Source organism: Ambystoma mexicanum, chromosome 8 (genome assembly GCF_040938575.1).
Source record: "Ambystoma mexicanum isolate Mex_15411 chromosome 8, UKY_AmexF1_1, whole genome shotgun sequence".
In the NCBI taxonomy this organism is placed as follows: Eukaryota; Metazoa; Chordata; class Amphibia; order Caudata; family Ambystomatidae; genus Ambystoma; species Ambystoma mexicanum.
In genome coordinates, this window is record NC_090929.1 from 729453227 (window position 1) to 729478135 (window position 24909).

The 24909-nt window shown below is 49.4% G+C and overlaps 1 protein-coding gene and 1 long non-coding RNA gene across 2 annotated transcripts in view; both read left to right on the plus strand.

The window, feature by feature from the left end:
* LOC138472515 (trichohyalin-like) overlaps positions 1-24909 on the plus strand; it is a 1377820-nt gene that overhangs the window by 446021 nt on the left and 906890 nt on the right. The gene's annotated exons all lie outside the window — the stretch shown is intronic.
* The window catches only part of LOC138472405 (uncharacterized), a 67175-nt gene continuing 44541 nt past the window's right edge, over positions 2276-24909 (plus strand). The window contains exons 1-3 of the long non-coding RNA XR_011268597.1: positions 2276-2315; positions 2948-2986; positions 6678-6715. This is a non-coding gene — a long non-coding RNA (uncharacterized lncRNA). The remainder of the gene's footprint in view (positions 2316-2947; positions 2987-6677; positions 6716-24909) is intronic.

Genomic DNA, 24909 nt, shown 5'->3' on the forward strand with positions numbered 1-24909 from the left:
AACTGAACTGTTACAATAACTGGTGGCTCCTATTAAACTAATAGAAGTACTGTGGGTAACGCGAGGCGGTCTGGAACACACCCCATTGGTGGTGGTACTGGGAAGGAAGATATTGCGGAGAACACTAGCCTTGCTGAAACTTGTAAACCCCTACTCACCGGAGGTGCCGATAGTGGAGACACATGCAAAGGTAGCACAGACCTGGCGGTAGTGGGAGATGGGAGAGTTGTGGAATATACACATGGGGTGATGTGTATGAAGATGGGGTCTTCAGGGAGTTTGACTCGAAGCAGGAAAAGGAGGAGATGCCAGGCAGGCAGTTTTTTTGGTACCAAAGAGTCCGAAAGGCAGCCAGAGAAAAGTGGGAGGGTTGGCCGGAGGAACCACCAGAGGACCCATTGTTGACCCTGATGGATAACTTGAGCGATGGATGGTGTCCGCTATCCATGCTGTATAGCATGCTAATAGATACACCCAACCCCAAGGGTATAGCACTGAAAGAGCAATGGGAAAAAGACTTGGGCACGGATATAACGGAGAAGGAATGGGAAAGGATACTGGGGTACCCCAAAGAAGTATCGAAAAACCATAGTTTCAAGCTGATACTGAACGTGCTATAACACACATATATGATCCCGCACAGGATAGCTACGTTCAATAAAGATGTGAGTCCACAATGTCCATGGTGCGAGGGTGGGGAAGCAGATCTAATACACATGTTCTGGGGGCGTGCGCGTGGGTTTTGGGTGCACATAGAACAGGCCTGCAGGGAGGCGGGGATAGCAAGATATGAGTGGTCACCGAAGGAATGCTTGCCTGGAGCATACCCCAGAATAAGCAAATATAAACACATGGTCAAATTCATGGACATGGCTTGCATATTGGCCTAGAGAACTATCGCCATGGCCTGAAAATCTGCTGGGGGGCCACAATATGCTGAGGTGTGGATGGAAGGGCCTAGCAGATTGGAGCCCGACAGTAATGATAAGTGTGCGGCCTAGAAAGTGCTGGTTTGGGACATGTTCCACTAATCCGATGACAAACCCCCCTGAACATATCAGTCAAGGCAGGGGACACTCACTTTTGACCGGGCGGTCACCCTAACGCACCCAACCAAACCATGACCATCCTGAAACCGCAGGGTGGGAAGGAAAAGCTGAGCCCCAGACCATGAAGTGCTTGCTCTAACTGATAATACTGGCACACAGAAAGACACGTGTAGGAAGTTGTTTTTTTGTTGTTAACTGTTATTGTTAAATACATTGATGTAAGTGCATGATGTGAATTGGATATGGAAAATCGAAATGCATGGTTGTACTTATATAAATGCCAATAAAAACATGTTCAAATTAAATTACATAGAATTGTGTAGATAATCAAGCGTCACATCTAGACAGTGATGCCACTAATCAACCCTACAAAAGAAATCTCACCCCTCGGCATACACCTCTCAATCTCTAACCAAACACAACCATAACTCTAAAGCACTACAATCTGCATACACTTTACTACATTGCAACAACAAAACAAACCACACATAGCCTCCCACAATAGCACATGACAGCTACCAACCGAAAAGCACACCTAAGCTCAGCGAACAGTTAACCGAACTGAAGCTGCCAACAGCACATCACAGCTCTCTTGCACTTTTCCCGCTCAATCCTACTAATCCATCATATCCTCTTTCCTTTCAGATCCGCCAGAGCACCAGGGGACCACTTTGGTGGTGATAGCGTGCGGTATAAATATCCTTTAACATTAACAAAAGTCAATTCAATTCAATGCAGTTCAATGGTGAAACGTCATATGTTGCCTTCTCTCACAGAAGTCAGTACATTTCATCCAAGTCGATGGTGAATCGACATTGACTGTTCATCCTCCCTAGATACCAATAAGGTAGGATGCACCTGAGAGGAGAATCCCCCTTTAATGTTTCTCTTAAAGAAGATAAAGCAGGTCCCTCAGTAACTTTTTGGGAAAGACTGAGACTGGGCCAACCATTTTTAAGAAGGAGGGAATGGCTATAACTTAGGAATCTTCTTAATGTAGAATCAGCAATGTTGTACATATCCTTACCTTTAACCTCACATCACTGTCCGTGCACATCCATATATGTCTAATATTCCTGCAAAGCATTATGGGTATTTGTGTCTGGAGAGTATTGACACTGCATCTCATTGCCGCTGATATGCAGACAGGTGCTTCCTAGTTATGTAACTGAATTTGTCCAGTTTCTGCACACTCTTAATGTCTGTCATATTGGTTCTTCCTTCTAGCTCCATCAAGAATGAGCAAGAGGAGGCTGTGCCCACTAGGTGAGTTCCACCCTCTGCATCACCCAGCATCAGACTGGAATTTGAATAACCTGCATATAGCATAGCAGTATATGTTGAGGGATTTTTTTTTTTAAATCTCATTTTGTAGGGATTTCAAGGACATAAAGTCAGTGCTGTATGGGAATGTAAATCTGTTTGTGGTTGGATGGGAAGGGAGCATGGCATTGTTAGTGATGCCCTTTTAGAATCCTCCATGGTGATAGATATGTCATGGTGGTCCCAAAAGGAGATTGGGGTGTTTAAATTGGGCATTAGTGATGTTTCTCGTGTTTTGGCGGGGGGGTGAGGGACTGGATGGGGCCGTGAGAACATTAGGGAGAGGTTGCAAGTAATGCACCTGGTTGTAAGATGATCACACCTGCAGTATTTCCTTTGGTGTGGATGGTGGCAGACATGCATTACGTGATTTTAAGAAGCCTCGAGAGGCCATAGCAAGGCTGGTGGAGCATTTTTTAGTTATAATTCTGGGAGTCAGTCATAGCGGGTGAAATAGAATCACATATCTGGTGATCTGATTTCATTCTACACATGAGATTCTGAAATGTCTTTGTCTGGAGGCAAGAAAATTATGTGAATGGTAAAATATTCTTGTGCAATCCATCTCTTTGCAGGGACCAGATTGTGAGGAGACACCGAGCCAGGGGCGTCAGGTACAGTCCCATATGTGGCAGGGATGCATTGCATGTAACTGTGAATTTGGGATCAAAGAGGAAGTTACACTGTACTGTGTGTGGGTGTGAAACAGGTTCCCGTGAGCAATCACAGCTTTGCCCTGCACTGTTCGGTCTGTGTGTAATTCTGAAACCGGATCAAAGAAGGAGCAGGGACAGATAAGGGAACATATCACTTTCTTACAACAAGTAGGATTTGCCATTGCATGCAAAACCACTCACTACTTCATAAGTGTGGGTTCTTGGCTCTATCAGTAAGAAGACAGGAATGCAACCTGTTGAAGCTTCCGGTCGGTCGAAATGTTCCTGCCAACTGGGAAAAGAGGCAGGCCTGCCCAATCCCAGAATGCCACCATGGCACATTCAAGGACACCTAGCAAGCTCTGTTATAAGAGGCCTGGATTTCCCTAAGATGATAATAAATGTGTGGTCGCATCTTTCAAATATATAGTAAAAGCAGAAACAATGATTGGTGCAGGCTTCTTGCTGCTATGTGTACAAATCAATGATTCCCTTAAAACCAGCCAAACTATTTATTGGACAGTGGTAGCGTGTTAGCGAATTCAATTCATGTAATAAAATGCTTCCCACAAATTGGTGGCAGACTATCGATATTAGTCACCTTTTCTAACCTTCTCGCCTAAGGGAACACAAATAAATTCTGATCTATGTGCGAGACACAGTCCTTCGGTGTGCCATTTGCATACTGAGCCGATGTGCACATGTTTTGGTGTAAACAAGAGGGTAACAGGACAGCTGTTGTCCATCTGCCCCATCATCCTCAAATAAGCAGTAATTGACCTCTTTTGTTCAATGTCCATCCATGAGCAGGCAGCCGGCGTGACTTCCTCTTTACATGAAGCATTAAGCCTTTAGTTGAGACCTGGGTTTATAACCTGCAAATTATCCAAGCAACAAAAGCTGAAGTAATCATCAACTCTCGGCAAAAAAGCAAACCTTCTGAAAATAGAGAATACATTGTTCATTGTACAGTGTCCCAAAGTGACCAGTCTTTCAAATGTTCCACGGCCTGAGTAAAGCTGTGGTGAGCCCTCCTAATGCATAGTGCAGTTCCAGCTCACAGAAAGGTGGGCACATGTTGCAGCGGTTTTGGTTAGGAAAGTGCATTGAAAAGCAGAGAAATTTAGAAAAAGGGTTATTTAATTAAAACTATTTAACAATGTACAAAATATTTGTTTAAACTTGTAGTGCTATGTCCACTGGTGTTTAGGTTTTCAAAAGTTCCCTTTTACACTGCTTTTGCCATAAGTTTCTTAATTTGCAAACTCCGATAAATGTCTGAATTTAAGCTTTGATTTTCTTTGCTAGAAAATAAGCACCAAAATTAGAGCCACGCAGTCCTGATCTCACAAGAGATTTAGACAGAATTTGTGTTCTATTCTTTAAAGAGGCATAGACTTTTATATACATAATTTGCAGTCAGAGGGTCGCAACTGCTAACACTTGGGTGCCGGTAGTACTCTATATGCAACTTTGATTATTTTTGAGAAGTTGTGTATATCTGGACCGCTTCCCAAAATCACTTGTCCATGCCCTCGCCATGAAGGTGTATGATTGCAGCGAAACCATTAATCCCTGAGAGTCTGTGTGATTGATTTTTGCAGGTGAAAAAACAAGTATACTCCATAGGGATTCCAGCATCTCGACGCGCACAAAAATTCAATGCGAGTGGAGCTAGGGGGAGACAGGACTGCACATTTCTATACATCTCTCAGATCTGAGCTCCAAATGCCCAAAAATGGCCCACATCCCAATTTACTTGTGGGGCACTTGCCTCCACCAGTATATTATGAGGTGTCCATTGTAACAGAGCTTTTAAAATTGCCTCTGATTGCCAAATGACCAGATGCACTGTTATTCATGCTCCTTTAGAGGTAGCCTTTTTGGCAAGTACTTCAAGCAAGAACAAAATTCTTCTTCTAAAAATGTCTGTATATTTTTCACTTTTTTCTTGCACCTTTTTTTTTATTTGAGTAACTAAGGCAAGTTCTTATAAAAAAAATATACATTTGACTTTTCCCTTCCTTTTCTTTGATTTTATAAAAACACTGTCTGCATTTTCATTGAACATTTATTTCTACTTTTACCCAGAGCCAATGTACTGCCTTGTGTGTCATTTCATATGCAATGATGCCTGTTTTTACCTCTCACCTGGGTGCAGGCAAAGTCGTATGGATGCATTTGGCGGTTCTATGTCTTTATCTCGAATCTCGCACCAAAATAGGTCAGATTTTTTTCGCCCAATTTTGGGCGGCCTTTAATATTCAAAACACTTGAATACCTCTGCCTCTGCCCTTTGAAACCAGAGGTTTCAACCCCAAAACCCCCTTCAACCTCTCCACTAGCCCAACCTCGCCTCCTACTCGCACACACCTTTTGCCCAGCACCCCCTTACATACCAAAACACTCCGAAACACACACACAGGCAGACACACTCCTTCCCCCAGCCCCCTCCCCACCACAAACACTGTCCTCTTTTATACACACAAGCATGCAAACCCACACTTACCTGTAACCAGTCTTCCCCTGCCCATCTCGGTCCGCCTGTCATCCCCTGCACGCACTCCTGTGCGGCAGGGGCATAACAGTTCCGATTTAGAAAGACCGCCTTTCTAAATAGTTTCTTTTTTAAATCTTTTTAAAACATTTTTTTTTTAAAAAGGTCTTTTGACCTAGAACGCATTTGGCTCATAACACACACGACTGGCATCAATTTCAGGGATTCGAAGAATGATTGGTCGCAATTAGTCATGTCAAAGAAAACTCACAATATTTGCTAACAAAATGAGCTTCACTTGGCCTCTTAGACCGTGTGATGCTCTCTCAAAGAAGCACTATGCTATGCATTGCGCTATGCATGCACACACTGCACCACGCTGTGTGTGCATGTAATGCATGAATAATGAAGGACGTGTGACAGCTCCTCATGGTATCTCGTGTGGTACAGGCCCAGAGGAGCTGTCGGAGGGCTCCTCAGTGAACTGTGCTGTGTGTGGGGTTTGATATGGTCACAGTTGAGCAGTGCCAGTTCTCACTTTGCCATACCAATGCGTGGTGTGATTGGGCCACTAGTCGTCACCATATATCGGGAAGTCTTCACTTGCTGTTATTGGTGAATTTCACACTACAAGCTGCACAATGGCCATATGAACATCGCTGAAATCTTTCCAAGGAGACGTGCAAACGATGGAAGACAAGGTTCCTAGGAAGGCCCCAGTGTCCTGAATCCTGGGTCAATGAAGTCTTTCCATTCCTAATATCATTATTGGTAGAACTGAGGTTATGAAAGCAGTTACATCATAGTGCGGCACTGGGAGTTTTGCTCAGCAGCGTAAGAGTGATGTGGCCCTGGAGAGGGATCCATGACTTTCTATTTACCAAGGATGCAATGAGCTTTAGGATCGTTCCCATTACAGGGCCAGCCATGTAGGACTCCTCCTCTAACATAATGCTCTCTCACCAAAAGGGTCTGTATGAACAGCCAGCCTGATGTACTGGCCCATAAGATACAGTAAACCTAGTGGTCTGATCTCTGTGTCCCACTGCTTTTATGTTATGTATTTGTAAAGAATTAGACAAAAGCCTCATACAAAAAGAAGGTGTCCTATTCACTGCTTCTCCTTACTTTGTTGTGTCATTCCTTTTATAGGTGTTTCCTATGCCTGGCCTGAAGATGTAACTACCGAGGTAAGAAGCTGCAATTATTGTACTTCCATTCCTTCAAGTAGTAGTAAAGCAGTATGCATTAAGTGCAAATACTAGAGAAATGAAATACACTGTTCTACACAAATCGAGATAAGCAAATAAAACCTTCCAGTTATCGAGAAATCAGAAAAGAAAATTCAAAGTCATCACATTATAAAACCCTTGGCAGTGTACATAGCAAAGTAGAGCAGCTTAAAATATCTTTAAGAAGCTTAATTGCAAAATTAAACAGGCTTAATAACCCTTGGGGTGAAGATGTATGCTTCATCCTAATTTTAAACCATTGCAACAATGCGAATTCCCAAAAGCTCAAATGAAAGACATTCCAGAGTCAACATTGTAACATTGCTGGGTATTTTCCACCAGAAAGTGCTCTGAAATGACCTCTCTACTAACCTGACTGCATTACTGGAATGCAGTGTGGGAGCTAACGCCTTCTGTTCCAGCAGATGTGGGAGCTATTTCCATTCTGCCCCATTAAAATGTCTACATCTAGGTCAGAACCTGAGCCTGAATGTAATCTTCCATAGTAAGCTCCAGCAAAGCAAGAGGGGCTTGGGATGGGTGTATCTTTCAGTATATGTATAAGTGGGGATGAATACAAGGAGAGAGGGGTGATCAGGAAAGGTACTGGGATGGGGGGCTTGGGTGATATTCTGGCACTGGGCCTAGGTGGGAGCTACTCATATGATTCCCAACCACAAAGAGATAATTTGTCAGAGACAACACAGAACCTCTACAGCTTCCCAGAATGTGCCCTGCCTATTGTGAATAGTGTCAGATTGTGTGTTCCAGAAAACCTGGATTGTTTACCTATGTGTTTCCCTTGGTCTGAAGGCATTGCCACATCTGCTTCATGGGTGATCTCTTGTTGAGGCCCAGCATAATCCCTATTTAACATTTGTTATTTTATAACATAATCCATAACGTAACAGTAGATAACCAGACAATATATCAGTTGAAAACCCCATGAGGCAGAACAATTAAAAATAAAAATGGGATGAGTATCAATGTTATCCTCGAGAAGCTATTCAGGCCTCTATCAGGCAAGAGTCGGGCAATTGTCTGATTCATATTTAACATATGATCCATCAGGGGTGTTGCTAGGTCTGGAAAAGACCAGGCGCTACACTAATGTCTGGAATGTCGAGACTCGGGGCTAGCTAGTCTTTTGGTTGTAGCTCCTGAGCTTCTATCCGGGGCTACAACCAAAAGACCCGGGGCTATAGCCCCCTCAGCCCCCTAGCAATGCCTCTGTGATCCATTCAAATAAGTAGGTGGCACTTGGGCGGTGTTCTTATTTAGTTGATAGTACACAGATTAACTGCATGTCTCTAAGAGGGGACCCCAGATTGCTCGGAACGTATACATGTCGTCTTTATTTCTGTAGATCATCCTTTCAAAAGTGGACAGTGTCAGCAGTTTTGAATCCAGTCCTCTGTGCTCAATAGTTGGTTGATTTCGAGGTACGTATTTCGTGGCACGTAGGATTATTTTCTTCACTAGCCTGCATCCTCTGAACAACCAGGATTTGCTTGCTTTTGGCAAATCATGCACTGGTTTGACATCACACAGAATGAAAATGGAAGTGTTCATCGGTGCAATGGTTTCCAAAACAAGGTCAATTGTTTGATACCTCTTTCCAGAATTCCTCGGTCTTGGGGCACGACCAGATTAGGCAAGTTATTGTTCCTCTTTCATTGAGGCAGTTCCAACATAGGTTACTTATCTTTTCTGCTCCCAACATGCATCCAATCAGGGGTACAATAGACACACAAGCCGATTCATGGAATAATTAGCGCGGCGCAAGTGGCCAAAAACGTGCGAATCGCAGTGGAATAGCGAAAATCGCAGTGGAATAGCGAAAATCGCACGAAAAGCAGCGCACATCGATTCATGGAAGGCCGTGCGCGAGAAAACCATCGGACGTGCGATAAGAAAGTGCGTGGCGCACGTTGGCGCACAGGCCATCTAAAGGCGTGCGCCAGGCCACAGCGAAAATCGCACAGTCCACAGCGAAAATCGCACATAGCGCGGCGCACGCAACAAAAGTAGGCGGAACACGGGGCGTAACACTCGGAATGGGGAACAACTTGCCAAAATGTGGGCGTCACGGGGGAAGCACAGGGTAAAAGTGCGCGGAACGCCCACACGCTCGCCTACAACACGTATTCATGGAATAGAATAGGGCAAAAAAGCGCACGCTCAAACCAGCGCACAGGCACAAACACGACCGCCACAAGACAGCAGGCGGTAGCGTCTCTGCGCCTGGAAGAAATGTGCGCTAAAAGGTGCGCCAACAAATAGCACCTATATACAGCCATGATGAATGTCCAATACTGTGGCCCTCCAGGATAAATGACGTACAAAGGGGTACCCACAAACACAGACACACGCTGAGAGAAAAAATAAACGTGTGCGTGTATACCGGGGTGCGCGGGAAGTTGCACACGCGATATGGCCGGGTACGTGGATTTCAGGGGTGCGCGGGAAGTTCCACACGCGATATGGCCGGGTACGTGGATTTCAGGGGTGCGCGGGAAGTCCCACACGCGATTAGGCAGGGTACGTGGATTGCAGGGTTGCGCGGGAAGTTCCACACGCGATATGGCCGGGTACGTGGATTTCAGGGGTGCGCGGGAAGTACCACTCGCGATTAGTCAGGGTACGTGGATTTCAGGGGTGCGCGGGAAGTCCCACACGCGATTAGGCAGGGTACGTGGATTGCAGGGTTGCGCGGGAAGTTCCACACGCGATATGGCCGGGTACGTGGATTTCAGGGGTGCGCGGGAAGTACCACACGCGATTAGGCAGGGTACGTGGATTTCAGGGGTGCGCGGGAAGTCCCACACGCGATTAGGCAGGGTACGTGGATTGCAGGGTTGCGCGGGAAGTTCCACACGCGATATGGCCGTGTACGTGGATTTCTGGGGTGCGCGGGAAGTTCCACACGCGACATGGCCGTGTACGTGGATTTCAGGGGTGCGCGGGAAGTTCCACACGCGATTAGGCAGGGTACGTGGATTTCAGGGGTGCGCGGGAAGTTCCACACGCGATTAGGCAGGGTACGTGGATTTCAGGGGTGCGCGGGAAGTTCCACACGCGGTATGGCCGGGTACGTGGATTTCAGGGTTGCGCGGGAAGTTCCACACGCGATATGGCCGGGTACGTGGATATCAGGGGTGCGCGGGAAGTTCCACACGCGATTAGTCAGGGTACGTGGATTGCAGGGGTGCGTGGGAAGTTCCACACGCGATATGGCCGGGTACATGGATTTCAGGGGTGCGCGGGAAGTTCCACACGCGATATGGCCGGGTACGTGGATATCAGGGGTGCGCGGGAAGTTCCACACGCGATTAGTCAGGGTACGTGGATTGCAGGGGTGCGCGGGAAGTTCCACACGCGATTTGGCTGTGTGCTCCCAGGCATTACCTGTACACCCTCCACGGCCCCTGCAGGCAGCACACACCACAGGGGACTACCCTGCACACCTGCTCATGTCTCCCACCACCCCCACCCCCCAGCAGTGCAGGGGCACCCTCCACCAGGCCCCCACCCATGTCTCCCACCACCCCCACCCTCCCGCCACCAGGGGTACCCTCCACCAGGCCCCCACCCATGTCTCCCACCACCCCCACCCCCCAGCAGTGCAGTGGCAGCCTCCACCAGGCCCCCACCCATGTCTCCCACCACCCCCAACCCCCAGCACTGTGGGGAACCTGCCAGCAGGCCCCCACCCATGTCCAACCCATGTCTCCCACCACCCCCACCCCCAGCAGTGCAGGGGCAGCCTCCACCAGGCCCCCACCCATGTCTCCCACCACCCCCAACCCCCAGCACTGTGGGGAACCTGCCAGCAGGCCCCTACACATGTCCCCCTGGCCCCAGGTCCTGACGATACACAATCATGGCAGTAATGGCCAGCATACATAGCACAAACACCCAGGCAAGGATTGCATCCACCCACATAGTGAATGCAATCACATGACACAACCCCAATGGCAAGTATGCAAAAGAACACATGTCCGTCACACACACATACACAAAGGGTGCAAGTGAATGTCAAAACCCATATCATGACATGTAAGAAACCAATGAGAAAATAACACAAGTGTAAGAAAATATAAAAAATGTATTAAATAACAAAAATAAGTCAACTTTTCAAACATACAACTATGTGGCTAAGTAAAGAAATGGTCCATGTCCGAGAACAAAAGTGATAAACAAGAAAACAAAGGAATGAAAAAAAAAAAATAATTGTCCAAAGCAATATCATGTAGTAGGAAATTAAAGAAAAACCATTACGTCATGGTGAAAACAATAAGAAATTAAAAAAATGTATCTCCCAAAAAAACAAACTATATACAGGAATGTACCAGGGTCCATGAGCCCAACACCATAAATGAAACCTACTACTAACTAATGAAAAATATATGTACAAAAAAGTGGCCATTGTCCGAGCGGTCCAAAATAATAAAAAAAAATAAAGGAAACCTAGCACTAACTAACTAAATAACTATATACAAAGGCAGCGGGCAAGTCCTGCGGCTCACTTGGTGATGTTGCTGGCCAGGGCATCATCGAACTCCATGTCGATGTCCTGGAGGCGGGACTCTGTCCTGGCCCCGAGGTCTCGCAGGGACAACCCCATGTCCACCTCAAACTCCCTGCGAGCTTCCTCGAGGCACTCAGCCCGCCTCAATGCCTGACGCATGGAGAACTCCGCCCTGACCATGGCGAGCCGCTCCTCTTCCGCCCGCTGCCGCTCCGCACCTATCCGCTGGCCAAACTCCTCCCACACGGAAGACACCACCATCCCAGGGTTGCCCTGCCCTCCGGCCGATGCCTGCCCCTCTGCTCTTGATGGCCCTGAGCCATGATGCCTCCCACATCGAGCCCGCTGCTGCCTCCGACGCCACTGCCTCTGCCAGCACAACGGCATCCAGGCTGATGGAAACCACCGACGCCGTCGTGCACGTGCCCTGCCCGATGATGCCGTCACATCTTCCATCTGCTGGGGTCCACTTGCTGTGTTGTCCACCCCTGCTGGACCTCCGACTCCCAACTGTGGCAGGGATGGGATCCCCACCGAGCTGGCTGCATTGGTCGGGGCAGGTCCACAGGGGGCCCTGGTGGCATCTGGGCCGGAAGACGGCAAGGAGAACGACCGGTGGATAGCCTGCACAGAGGAGGAGAGGGCCGTCAGATTGGCCAACACATGCAGGAAACCCCCGAACATGGCCGATCCCAATTGGGCCACGTCGGCACGGTGCACTTCGTGATGACGTGCGTGCTCCTCCCGGGAAGCACGCACGGCATCACGAATCACAGCCGTGCGCATCGCGACCCCAATCAGGACCTTCTCCACGCGGCCAGGGGTTCCCACGTCCGCAGGTGGAGGGGAGTCAGGTGACATGGACATCCCCTCTACCTGCGGACGGGCCTGGGACGGGGCATCCCTGCTGGTGCATGGTGGTGCACTCACAGGGTCAGGGACAGCGACATGCACAGGCCCCTCCACGGTGACCTGTGCTGCCTCCTGGCCCTGGACTGCAACACTTGCACCAGCAGGGATGCTCCCACCAGGCCCCATGTGTGCACCAGTGTCGGCCTCCTCCTCCTCTGTGCAAACCACCAACCTGGATGGCTCCTCACCGTCTCCCGCCGTAGCAGGCCCCTGTGGGGGCTCACCCACCCCTTCCGCTGCAGCCGTGGGGGCATCCCCGCCGCCTTGCTCCACAGCGCCGTCTCCGCCCTCTTCTTCACTAGCCGCTGCGTAGAGGGAGACAAAGGACACAAGCATCAGGCTACTGTACAATGGTCCCCTAGACAGGAAGCAATAGCAGATGAGCACCTCTGTCAAAGTACACTTCCATCATGTCCCTCCACAACACATGGGTCAGTCCAGGCAAAACACACGCAGTAACAGGCATGGTGCATGCCATGGACATTTCCATGCATGTCCAATGGACTATTGAAACATTCAATGATATGTAACTCACATGCATCATGGCTCATGCATATCACATGCACACACTTCACCTCAGTCACATCCATCTGGCCCCAAACACACCAAACACAGGGGAAACAAGGGTAAGTTGAGTGCGTCACTGAATCTGTGCATTGTCACACACATGTGTCATGCATCCATGGCATGCACAAGTCACAGACACACAGGTCAGGCACACAGACATGGCTACCATATATGTACCTGGCATCAGCACCCATCCTTCACCCCCATCCATGTCCAGGTACAGAGACTGGCATGCTCTCATGTCCAAAATCTGCATAGGGCTCCCCATGCCGCATTTCAACACATGCAACAACCATGTGGGTCACACATCACTGGTCGCACATGCATTACCATGATGTCCCTGCACACATACATGCATACATGGCCCATGGCACACATACAGGCAAGTATCATAGAACCAGCACACCGCAACATGCCCTGTCTCACACAGTAATGCTTGGACACTTACCGCACAACTCCAGACGGGCCTCCCTCTCAAGGACCTGGGCGTGGAGCGCTGGGCGTACGCGTTCCAGGACCCTCTTCTGGATGGAACTCATGCGGCCCCCCTCCACGAGGCGCCGGGCCTTCACAAGGGTCCTGGACCTCAAGTCCTCCCAGCGCTTCTTGATCTTCTGGACGTTGCGGGTTGCCACCCCCTCCGCGTTGATGGCAACCACACAGTCGGCCCAGATCCTCTCCCGTCCTTCCTTGCTGGCGCGGGACGATCCAAAGAGGGCATCATACTGCCCCAGGACATGCTCCACCAGGACACCAACTTCGGTGGCAGTGAAGCTGGTGCCCCTCTGCCCCTCTGGCCTGGGGTTGCCACTGGTGCCAGATGTGGAAGTGCCCGACATGGCAACCCCAGAGGCAGGTGTGGGTGGGCAACTGGGTCCTGGGGCTGGGCTGTGGAGCGATGTAATCCCAGTCGGGAGTCTTCAGTTCCAGCAGGGGTGGACACAGCAACTGGACCCCTGCAGATGGCTGATGTGCAGGCACCAAATGGCAGGGCACGGTGGCAGCAGGCAGGCAGGCAGGCAGGCAGACAGCAGCAGATGGCACGTGGGAGGCTGCTCGGGGCACTGGGGGGCAGTAACTCGGCCTTCTGGGCAGGAGCATGGTCTTCCGTGTGTTTTCGGGTGGCCAGCTTGATACGGAGTGATTTGGCACGTGAAATTCCTGCACGTCAGCGTGAAATCCGAGGAAAGGCCCTTAGCGCGTAAGCTCGTCAGCACGCATACGCGATTCTATTGGACCAGAGTCCCTCAGCGCGTAAGCGCGTCTGACGTGACCCGCACGGGTGTTCCCCACTCAGCACGTGATGACGGAGCACACGTGGAAATACTGCACGTCAGAGTGTCATCGCGTGTAATTGGACAAAAGTGCGCGTACACGCGATTGGCCTATGTACGTGTATTTCAGGGGTGCGTCATCGCGTGTAATTGGACAAAAGTGCGCGTACACGCGATTGGCCTATGTACGTGTATTTCAGGGGTGCGTCATCGCGTGTAATTGGACAAAAGTGCGCGTACACGCGATTGGCCTATGTACGTGTATTTCAGGGGTGCGCGGGCACTTACACACGCAAGTACGTCAGCGCACTTGATCCCATGCTGCGTGGGAATTTCCACACGCTATTGGACTGGGAACTAGATTCCAGGGGTGCGCGGGTCACACGCTCGCCTAGAACACGCGTGTTAGGGAGAATTCTCTGGTTAGGCTGAATTTCCCTACCTAGTGAGTCCCCCAGCAGCTTTGCTGGATTTCTGGGGTTTAATTTTTTTCTCCTGCCAAGAGTGAGACTCTTTTACCCTCACTCTTGGACATGTTGAAGTGTGTTTTCTTGGTTAAACCTTGTGTTGAATGGGCTATGGGGTCTTTTACTCCATAGGGCCTCATGTATTTTTGTGATGTGGGTCACACAGCACCCTCTGTGCCGTGACCCAGGGGTGTCCTAGGGACTCCCCAACATAGACTCCATACCCTGGGACTGACTACTGTCTCCCAGGGCATGTAAAGTCACCAAAGACTTTGCTAGTCTTGAATCCTGAACAGAACCAGTACAAACCATCATATTGTGGACGTACTGGCTGGGGCAATTCGATTGCCCCAGGGTCTGTTAGTCGAGGGGGCACGTCTCCGTCCCCCCTGATCGAGTTTTGGCTGGTGGCAGTGGAAACTACTTTTTATATTCGACCGCGAATATTTCCCTATGGGATTTCCCATTGTTTTAGGCTAACACATTTAATTATTTATTTACGGTAGCCTTAAACATACCGCCGGTTTATATATTTATTTTTATAACTCCGGTTGGGACTTTTTGCCAAAACTTGATTCTAAAATGGCGTTGGTGTTCGCCTCTGTAACTCTGACCCAAAGTGGAGCCCTTTGTTCCACTTTTGGCGGGCTTCTCCACAGAAGCCCTCCAAAGTGGTGCCACTCTGTCTGGGGTACTTAGGAGGGGTGGAGGGGGATTTAGGCACCCTGGACTGAGTTACCTTGGTAACTCAAGTCGCACTCCGTCCTGATTGGCCCAAGTGGTGAGCCGCCCGGCTCACCACTTAGCATGTTTGAGTGACAGCTAGGCTGGGTGAATGGGGGTTTGCTGCATAAAAGCAGGGCTTTGGGGACTGGGACTTCAGAAGTCGCCACAGGACCAAGAATCCGACGAGGGAAGAGCTGAGCCGACCTGCTTCGACGACACCACCCGGTGGAGCCCTGCTGAACCGTCTCACCACTTTTTTCCCGACGACCGAGGAGAACTCTTAACGGAGTGGCTCCTTCCCTTGACTGGTGGGGACAACCAGTTTTCGCCTTCTTTCCGTCCTTTTGAGGTATCTCGTGGCCGCCTTGCCTGTGCCAAGCACCCCGGTATCCGGAATACCACACTTTACCCCCATACCGCGAAAGTCGGTACCAACCCTTTAACCGGAGGACTCCGCGGCTGGTTTCTTCCCGGGCAGTGCTACGACCTTTCTCTTCTGCTCTTCAGCGAGATATTCTTCTCCCCTGACCGACGTCGAGCCTTGCTGTCGCTGCCTGGAACAACTGCCCCCGCTGGAGGATCCTTTCCGCTTAAGGTACTGTGTTCCGCCTGGCTTCCCTTGCTACCGACTGTACGGGGTAGATTTAGTCCCCGGCTTTCGAACCTGGGAGTGCCTGGGACACTTTGGCTAAACTTTCTGAGCCACTCTAAACTCTTTTTGACTCTTTGCAAGACTTTGAATCTCTAACTAACAGTGTGATCTTGGGCACATTTTCGCTCCGGCTACTCTAAGAGTGGGCCCTGCCTAGTGACTTTTGCTCACCTGTGACTTTATTCTTCTTTAAGCCTATTGCAAGTGTTCTGGACCTTAGAGTGGTGTGTCTAACCTATTTCTGCTTTTTCTCTCCCTTTCTTGGAAACTACTAGAGTGTCATCTAACGTTAAGCACTCACCTCTGTTTTAATTAAGTGGTGTTAACCTAGAGTTGTCTAGATAGGAGAAAGGATTGAATTTACTTTCAGTATAACTGTGTTGAAGTGCTTTTACTATATTTTTGCTAGAGTGTTTTTAACTTATGTGTATTTTAAATAAATAACTATATACTTTTGAAACCAAGCTCTGGTCAGTGTTTGCTTGTGCTATTGTGTTTTGGTACATATTGTGTATACTTTACATACTGCCTAACTCTTCTTGAGAGAAGTCTGACTGCTCAGCCACAGCTACCAGGTAAATCTGGGTGGTACAGACTGCTACCAAAGGGGTTTACTGCTCTACCTGTAGTCTTAAATCTTTTGCAGTGTTCCCCAAGGGAACTGCACAGGTTTCTGCCTAACACTGGTGTACAGCGGTGGGATTTGTATTGAGTATACATTTTATTGTGCTTTAGATACCTTAGTGCAACTAACCACAAAGCTTAGCACTGAAAAAGTAAAACCTCTAACATGTCAGTTATAGAAAGCTATAGTCAAGAGTCCCTTGCAGCCAAAACTGCTGATTGTTTAAGAGTGCTCTGTAAACATAAGGATCTCCTGACTAAGGGCAAGAAAATGGAGCTGATTGAAAGATTGTTAGCTAACCAAAGTCTGGGTGATGGTTCAGAGGAGCCTACCACTCCAGCAACTGTAGATGACAGTATTGAAGTTAACATGGAGCAAAATGTTGATGTTTCTGAGGAAGAGTCAGAAGAGGAGGGTGAGGCTGTTGTAACTGTCCCCCCTAGGCCTCTGCCTGCTCTACCTGCTGTGCCTACTGGACCTTTACCAGGTCCCACATTTAGTCCTCAGTACTTTGAACTGGAGAAAATGAAGCTAGAATTGGAGTATAAGAAACTTAATGCTCAAACTGACAAAGAACTAAGGCTAAGGGAAATGGAGCTCAAGTATGACTTAGAAATGAAGAAATTATCTGTTGAGAATGTTTCTCTCTCTGGCTCCTCTAGAAGTTCCAGTCCTAAAAGACCCCGGATGCCTAAAGAATTGGTTGGTATGTATGAGCCTAAGTTGGATGTGTTGGATTGGTTGTCTCTGTTTGAATATAATCATGGGCTCCAGAACATCACAGGAAATGACTTACTCACCTGGTTGTTCTCTAGGCTTCCCCCTGTTGCAACTGATGTGGTAATGGAGATGGGGGAGGAGGATAGGAAGGACTATGAATGTGTGAAACTAGCTTTGATAGCTAGGTTTGGGAAGACCCCTTCCCAGTATCTTAAGAGGTTTAGGAGCCTCAAAAAGCATGATGGTACCCCTTGGGCTACCTGGGTGAGTGAATGTTTGAAAAACTTAGAGGGATGGATTAAGGGTTACAAGGTGAACACTTATGAAGGTATGAAGAATTTGTTTATGTTGGAGACTATTTATGATGCCTGCTCTCCTGAGCTCAGACAACACTTGGCTGATTCCAGGGAATTAGATTCCCGGAAACTAGCTAGGGCTGCTGACTTGTGGGTTGCCAACAGGGCCACTCACAAGGATTCTGGGGTAACTCAGAAGAAGGATGGGGAGAAACAGCCTAAAAAAGACTCCAAAGAGAATTCTAATAATTCCTATCCCAAAGAGGGCCCCAAACCACAAAATAACCAGGGTAAGCCCCATGGGAAACCTAGTCAGGCTACTGTACCTTCTGGCCACAAGCCAGAAGGAGGTCAGAACAAGCCACCCTTCCAGAGAGCATTTGGACAATGCTATGTCTGTCAGGGTACTGACCATATCAAAGGAGATCCCAAGTGCAAGGGTAAACCTGCAGGGATCAGCACAGTCTCCTTAGCCTTCACTCCTGAGGATGAAGTACAGATGGCTAGTGCCCACTTTGAACTCTTTGCTGAAGAACCCTTGGGTCTTCAAGCAACTGTAAACTTAGAGCCTATGGGTCTGGTTAGTCCCCAGAATAGGGTTGTGTATAACTCCCTACCTGTTAACTCTAAGGTGTATTATGTGGACAGTGTTCTTGTCAATGGCCAGGATACTCCTGCCAGGAGAGACACTGGGGCCAGCAGAACAGTAGTGGATGAAAGCTTCTTTCAACCTGAGGATGTGGCCAAAGCACCCAAAGGTCCCACTAAAATGTCTGGAGGCCCTGTCCAAATGGTTCCTATTCTACCAGCCCTCATTCAGTGTAACAACATGACAGTGAGGATCCCTGTCAGTGTTCAGACTGAGGTACCTGGGAAGGTCCTGTTGGGGAATGACCTAAGAACTCTAGGAGTAGTGTCACATACCCCCAGGCCTCCCAGTATGGAGAAGCAGAACTTAACCAAATTGGCTAGACAGGCTACCTTGAAGGACCCTTCTAAGCCTGTGGGACCCTCTACTGAGAACCCCACTACAAGCCCTGGTGTTAGTAAGTTGACCTCTAACCCAGGCACATTTCAGGATAGTATGCTAGGAACATGGGAGCCCCAACCAAGCTCCACCCTTGTTCCCCTAGTTTCCGAGTCTCTGACCCCCCCTGCTTCTGAGGAAGAGGTGGATAGACCAACTAGGCCCCTATCTGGACCTGAGAGAACTGGTAATTCTCAGTGCTGGTGGAAAACCAGAAAAGAAAAGTCTAAGGCCAAAAACCTTCGGACTGTTGGACCTTCTACTGAAGACCCCAACTCCAATCCTAATATTAGGGGGGAAACTCCTAAAATAGGTAAAGGTAGATCTAAGAGGAAGGGGAAGCAGGTACATTGCCTAACCCCAACCCCTCCAACCAAGAGGCCTAAGACCCAACCTGCTCCCACAAGAGAGGTGGTGAGGAACCTTGGAGGCCCCTCTAGATCTAAGGGAATCCTTTATAAGGACCCCTTCAAAAAGCCTAACATAGGTTCAGAAGTTGTACCAACTTCTGAGGGACTGGTCAACCAGATCCCCTATAACAAAAAGACTGATGTTCCTCAAAGGGTCTGTAGGTCCGTTAGCTTGCAAAAGAAAACCTTTGAGTTCTCCATTGAACATAGGTCAAGGTGTCACCATCAAAATGCTGATGGACTCTCTAGGATGTATATCATCGACTAGAGGTATGAGGTTCATCCAGGAGTGGATTAAATCCTCCTGTCCCTTAGTCTGGGGGGGGCGAGTGTTAGGGAGAATTCTCTGGTTAGGCTGAATTTCCCTACCTAGTGAGTCCCCCAGCAGCTTTGCTGGATTTCTGGGGTTTAATTTTTTTCTCCTGCCAAGAGTGAGACTCTTTTACCCTCACTCTTGGACATGTTGAAGTGTGTTTTCTTGGTTAAACCTTGTGTTGAATGGGCTATGGGGTCTTTTACTCCATAGGGCCTCATGTATTTTTGTGATGTGGGTCACACAGCACCCTCTGTGCCGTGACCCAGGGGTGTCCTAGGGACTCCCCAACATAGACTCCATACCCTGGGACTGACTACTGTCTCCCAGGGCATGTAAAGTCACCAAAGACTTTGCTAGTCTTGAATCCTGAACAGAACCAGTACAAACCATCATATTGTGGACGTACTGGCTGGGGCAATTCGATTGCCCCAGGGTCTGTTAGTCGAGGGGGCACGTCTCCGTCCCCCCTGATCGAGTTTTGGCTGGTGGCAGTGGAAACTACTTTTTATATTCGACCGCGAATATTTCCCTATGGGATTTCCCATTGTTTTAGGCTAACACATTTAATTATTTATTTACGGTAGCCTTAAACATACCGCCGGTTTATATATTTATTTTTATAACTCCGGTTGGGACTTTTTGCCAAAACTTGATTCTAAAATGGCGTTGGTGTTCGCCTCTGTAACTCTGACCCAAAGTGGAGCCCTTTGTTCCACTTTTGGCGGGCTTCTCCACAGAAGCCCTCCAAAGTGGTGCCACTCTGTCTGGGGTACTTAGGAGGGGTGGAGGGGGATTTAGGCACCCTGGACTGAGTTACCTTGGTAACTCAAGTCGCACTCCGTCCTGATTGGCCCAAGTGGTGAGCCGCCCGGCTCACCACTTAGCATGTTTGAGTGACAGCTAGGCTGGGTGAATGGGGGTTTGCTGCATAAAAGCAGGGCTTTGGGGACTGGGACTTCAGAAGTCGCCACAGGACCAAGAATCCGACGAGGGAAGAGCTGAGCCGACCTGCTTCGACGACACCACCCGGTGGAGCCCTGCTGAACCGTCTCACCACTTTTTTCCCGACGACCGAGGAGAACTCTTAACGGAGTGGCTCCTTCCCTTGACTGGTGGGGACAACCAGTTTTCGCCTTCTTTCCGTCCTTTTGAGGTATCTCGTGGCCGCCTTGCCTGTGCCAAGCACCCCGGTATCCGGAATACCACACTTTACCCCCATACCGCGAAAGTCGGTACCAACCCTTTAACCGGAGGACTCCGCGGCTGGTTTCTTCCCGGGCAGTGCTACGACCTTTCTCTTCTGCTCTTCAGCGAGATATTCTTCTCCCCTGACCGACGTCGAGCCTTGCTGTCGCTGCCTGGAACAACTGCCCCCGCTGGAGGATCCTTTCCGCTTAAGGTACTGTGTTCCGCCTGGCTTCCCTTGCTACCGACTGTACGGGGTAGATTTAGTCCCCGGCTTTCGAACCTGGGAGTGCCTGGGACACTTTGGCTAAACTTTCTGAGCCACTCTAAACTCTTTTTGACTCTTTGCAAGACTTTGAATCTCTAACTAACAGTGTGATCTTGGGCACATTTTCGCTCCGGCTACTCTAAGAGTGGGCCCTGCCTAGTGACTTTTGCTCACCTGTGACTTTATTCTTCTTTAAGCCTATTGCAAGTGTTCTGGACCTTAGAGTGGTGTGTCTAACCTATTTCTGCTTTTTCTCTCCCTTTCTTGGAAACTACTAGAGTGTCATCTAACGTTAAGCACTCACCTCTGTTTTAATTAAGTGGTGTTAACCTAGAGTTGTCTAGATAGGAGAAAGGATTGAATTTACTTTCAGTATAACTGTGTTGAAGTGCTTTTACTATATTTTTGCTAGAGTGTTTTTAACTTATGTGTATTTTAAATAAATAACTATATACTTTTGAAACCAAGCTCTGGTCAGTGTTTGCTTGTGCTATTGTGTTTTGGTACATATTGTGTATACTTTACATACTGCCTAACTCTTCTTGAGAGAAGTCTGACTGCTCAGCCACAGCTACCAGGTAAATCTGGGTGGTACAGACTGCTACCAAAGGGGTTTACTGCTCTACCTGTAGTCTTAAATCTTTTGCAGTGTTCCCCAAGGGAACTGCACAGGTTTCTGCCTAACAACGCGCAAAGCATTAATTTGCGCACTTTTCAAATAACAAGCCAGATGCCAGGATGAACATACCGTTCCTAGCAGCAGTGGCAGTGGGCTACCAAAGGAGGAGGAGGAGGAGAGTCAGGGCCAGAATATTCACACCCAGAACCAGCCTTTTCGGGATGCCTGATGACCAGGTGTATGGAAGGTACAGGTTTCCACCACACATAATACTGGACCTGGTGAGTGAGTGGGAGGATGACCTCACATCACCCACCCTGTGCTCCCAAGCACTCAGCCCCCTGGAGAAGGTCCTCAATGTACTGCACTTCTTAGCCACTGGATCATTTCAGCGGACAAGTGCCATAGTGGGTGGGGTGTCACAGGCCACCCAGTCACGCTGCCTACACCAGGTCTTGGACATCATCACTGCACGCCCATCAGTCCGCAGGCACATATACCTGCCCAGAACACCTGCTGAAAGGCATGCTGCCGCCCTGGATTTTTACGGTGTGGCACGATTCCCCAAAGTGCTAGGTGCCATCGACTGCACCCATGTGGCTCTACGTCCCCCCAGGGCATCCGAGCACATCTATAGGAACCGCAAGCACTGGCATTCCATCAACGTGCAGGTAGTATGTAATGCCAAGGGAATCATCACCTCAGTATATGCCAACTATCCCGGGTCCACCCACGACAGCTTCATTTACCGAATGTCCACCCTATGCCGGGACATAGATGCTGGGCGGCATGGCGATACATGGCTTCTTGGTGAGTATGTATGCCACTGCACATGCATGCATGTTGGATACTGAGCAAGGTCACAACCCCACCAATGATACCAATCACCACCTCCACAGGGGACAGTGCCTACCCTCTCAGCCCCCACATGATGACGCCAATTCGGAACCCCACCACGCCACCCGAGGTAAGATATAACACAGCCCACATTACAACCCGGGGCATAGTGGAGCGCACATTCGGAGTGCTAAAGTCACGCTTTCGCTCCCTTGACCGTTCTGGCGGGCAGCTGTTATACGCTCCCCCAGTAGTGTGCAGGATCATAGTGGCAGCATGTGTCCTGCACAACGTTGCAACACGCCGGGGCCTGCCCGTGGACATGGTGGTGGCCCCACATCCCCAACCACATGCACAGCCGCTGCGCATGGGAGGGGAAAGGGCACGAGGGGAGGCAACCCGTACACAGCTAGTGGCTAATTACTTCACATAGTATACACTCCCCTGTGGAGTGCACACTGGCCTGGCACATTCCATCTGACAATCAATGATGACTCAACCTGACACTGATCCTGGATGTCTGGAGATTCAACCGTGAAAAGCATATCAGCCTGAGATTGTTCACCTGGAAGTGTTACAATGTGTGCATCCCTACCCACACACAACACCAATGCAGTTTTGTGAAGAAACACATTCAAGCAGCCAAAATGAATACCCACTGGCTAAATGCAACAAGAGGACAGTGCCATGTCACCCAACCCATCCCCAGCACCGCCACACAACACACCGTGCCATGTCATGCTATGTGCAGGTAAACAAAGTAATCCCCACAACATGACAAGTGTTGCGATGTACAGTGTCCCCAATTGAAACTTCCTACACCTGAAATGCTCACTGTAATGCAGGACAAACAACAAACTTGAGCACGTACTACCATTAACATGACTTCAGTAATGTAATAGATCAGTTGTCTCACCACCTGGATATGCCTGCACTCCCACCACTTCCAACTGAACAGTGTTGGTGCCATGTAGAGTTGTAGGTGCACTGCTGCCAACAAGGACCCCATCTCCAGACTAGAGGACCTTGTGTAGACATGAGGAAGGGACCTGCAAATTGGGAGGCAGACACAGATGATGAGTTACACATCAATGCAACATGCAGTGTACAACACAACAGCAATATGCACTAGGAATGTATACACAGTATTGACTAGACTACCCACACATGTAGTGGGAGTCCAATGTCACCATGTACTTCAATGTCACTTGGGCACACCCTTTGCAAGCCCATGGAAACGGGAAGCAGGAGGGGTGTGTGTGACTCAAACCCAGGCATCTGAACCTAATACATGACAAGCCTGCATGTGCCCAGCCACAATGCAGCGTATGCCCACAGGAACCACGGAAGCCAACAAATTGTCCCAAAAAAATTTGGGAAAAATATAAAAATAAAAATTAAAAAAAAAAATAAAAAAATAAAAAAATGGACATTAAAGGGCCCGGGGGGGGGGGGTTGGGGAGGCCACCCAGGAGGTCCGAGGTCAGGGTGCACACCAGAAACCACCTGTGTGGATCCTGGGAAAAAAAAACACCTCCATGGGCTCATGGCCCACACGGCTACCCTATTGTGGGAGTATCACTGCTGTCGCTATTGTCACCCTGTGCAGCTGCATCCGGAGGTGGTTGCACTATGGGAGGCAGCCCACGCAAGGCCCTACTCTGTTCCTCCATGGCTGCAAGCATGCGGGTGTGGTAGGTCTCGTTCTGGAGGATGAGTGTGCGGAGGTCCCCATGCAACAACTCACGGGATGCCCGGACCTCCGCCCTCGTTGCTTGCATCTCAGCTGAGAGCGTACGGGTGAGACGCTCCAGCTGCTGTTCTGTCCTTTGGTGTGTTGAAGCCTCTAGCTCAACAAGAGTCGTCCTGAGTTGATGTAGCTCCTGCCTCAGGGCTTCCCTGTGGCCCTGGGACTCTATGGAGATGGCCTCCTGCTGAGTCGCCAGTGCCGCCCGCCTGTCCCTGTTGGACGCCAACATGTCCTCCCTGTGTGACTGGCAGATGGAGTCGGTTGCCTGCTCTAGTCGCTCCATCAGCCTTTCAGGGGGGACAATGGAAGTGGCCACCCTATCCATGGCCTGAGCCATCATCTCGGATGATGCTGCCTGTTGGGTAGCCATACCGTAAATGGATTGCTCCCATGAGGTATTGCCAGGTGGCGTACGGCCACCACGTCAGCGGGCACCACACCTGTCTGGGGCAAGGCGGACTGCGCCTTGCTGTGCCGGCACTGCCTGAGGCTGCAGGACTGCATTCCCCCTCTGATCTGCTGGCCCAGGAACAGGATCAGATGTCGAGGAGTGTGACCCTGCATCCGTAACCACCAAAGGCCTAGCTGCCAACACTGACATCCCCATTGAGGGTTCTGACCCTGGTGCAGGTGGGTGGGACAGAACAGATTCCCTCCCTGGAACACTCACCTGCGACGGCACGTAGGTCTCATCATCCGAGTCAACAGCTGAGTACAGCTCGGGGGAGGTGCAGCCAGAGACACCCCTTGAGAGCATGACCTGCAGCACTTGTGGGTTTTTACCCACCAGCACACCACGTCCCTCACTGGTGGTTGGTCGGCCCTCGGAACCCTCCTGGGTCTGCACCATCTCCACAACCCCAGCAGTATCAGGTGCGTCTTCCCCTGCAATGACATAATGACAAAGAAATGGAAACCCGCATTAGCACCATGGCACACAATGAGGGCTGAGAAGCAAGAGAACCAGTAC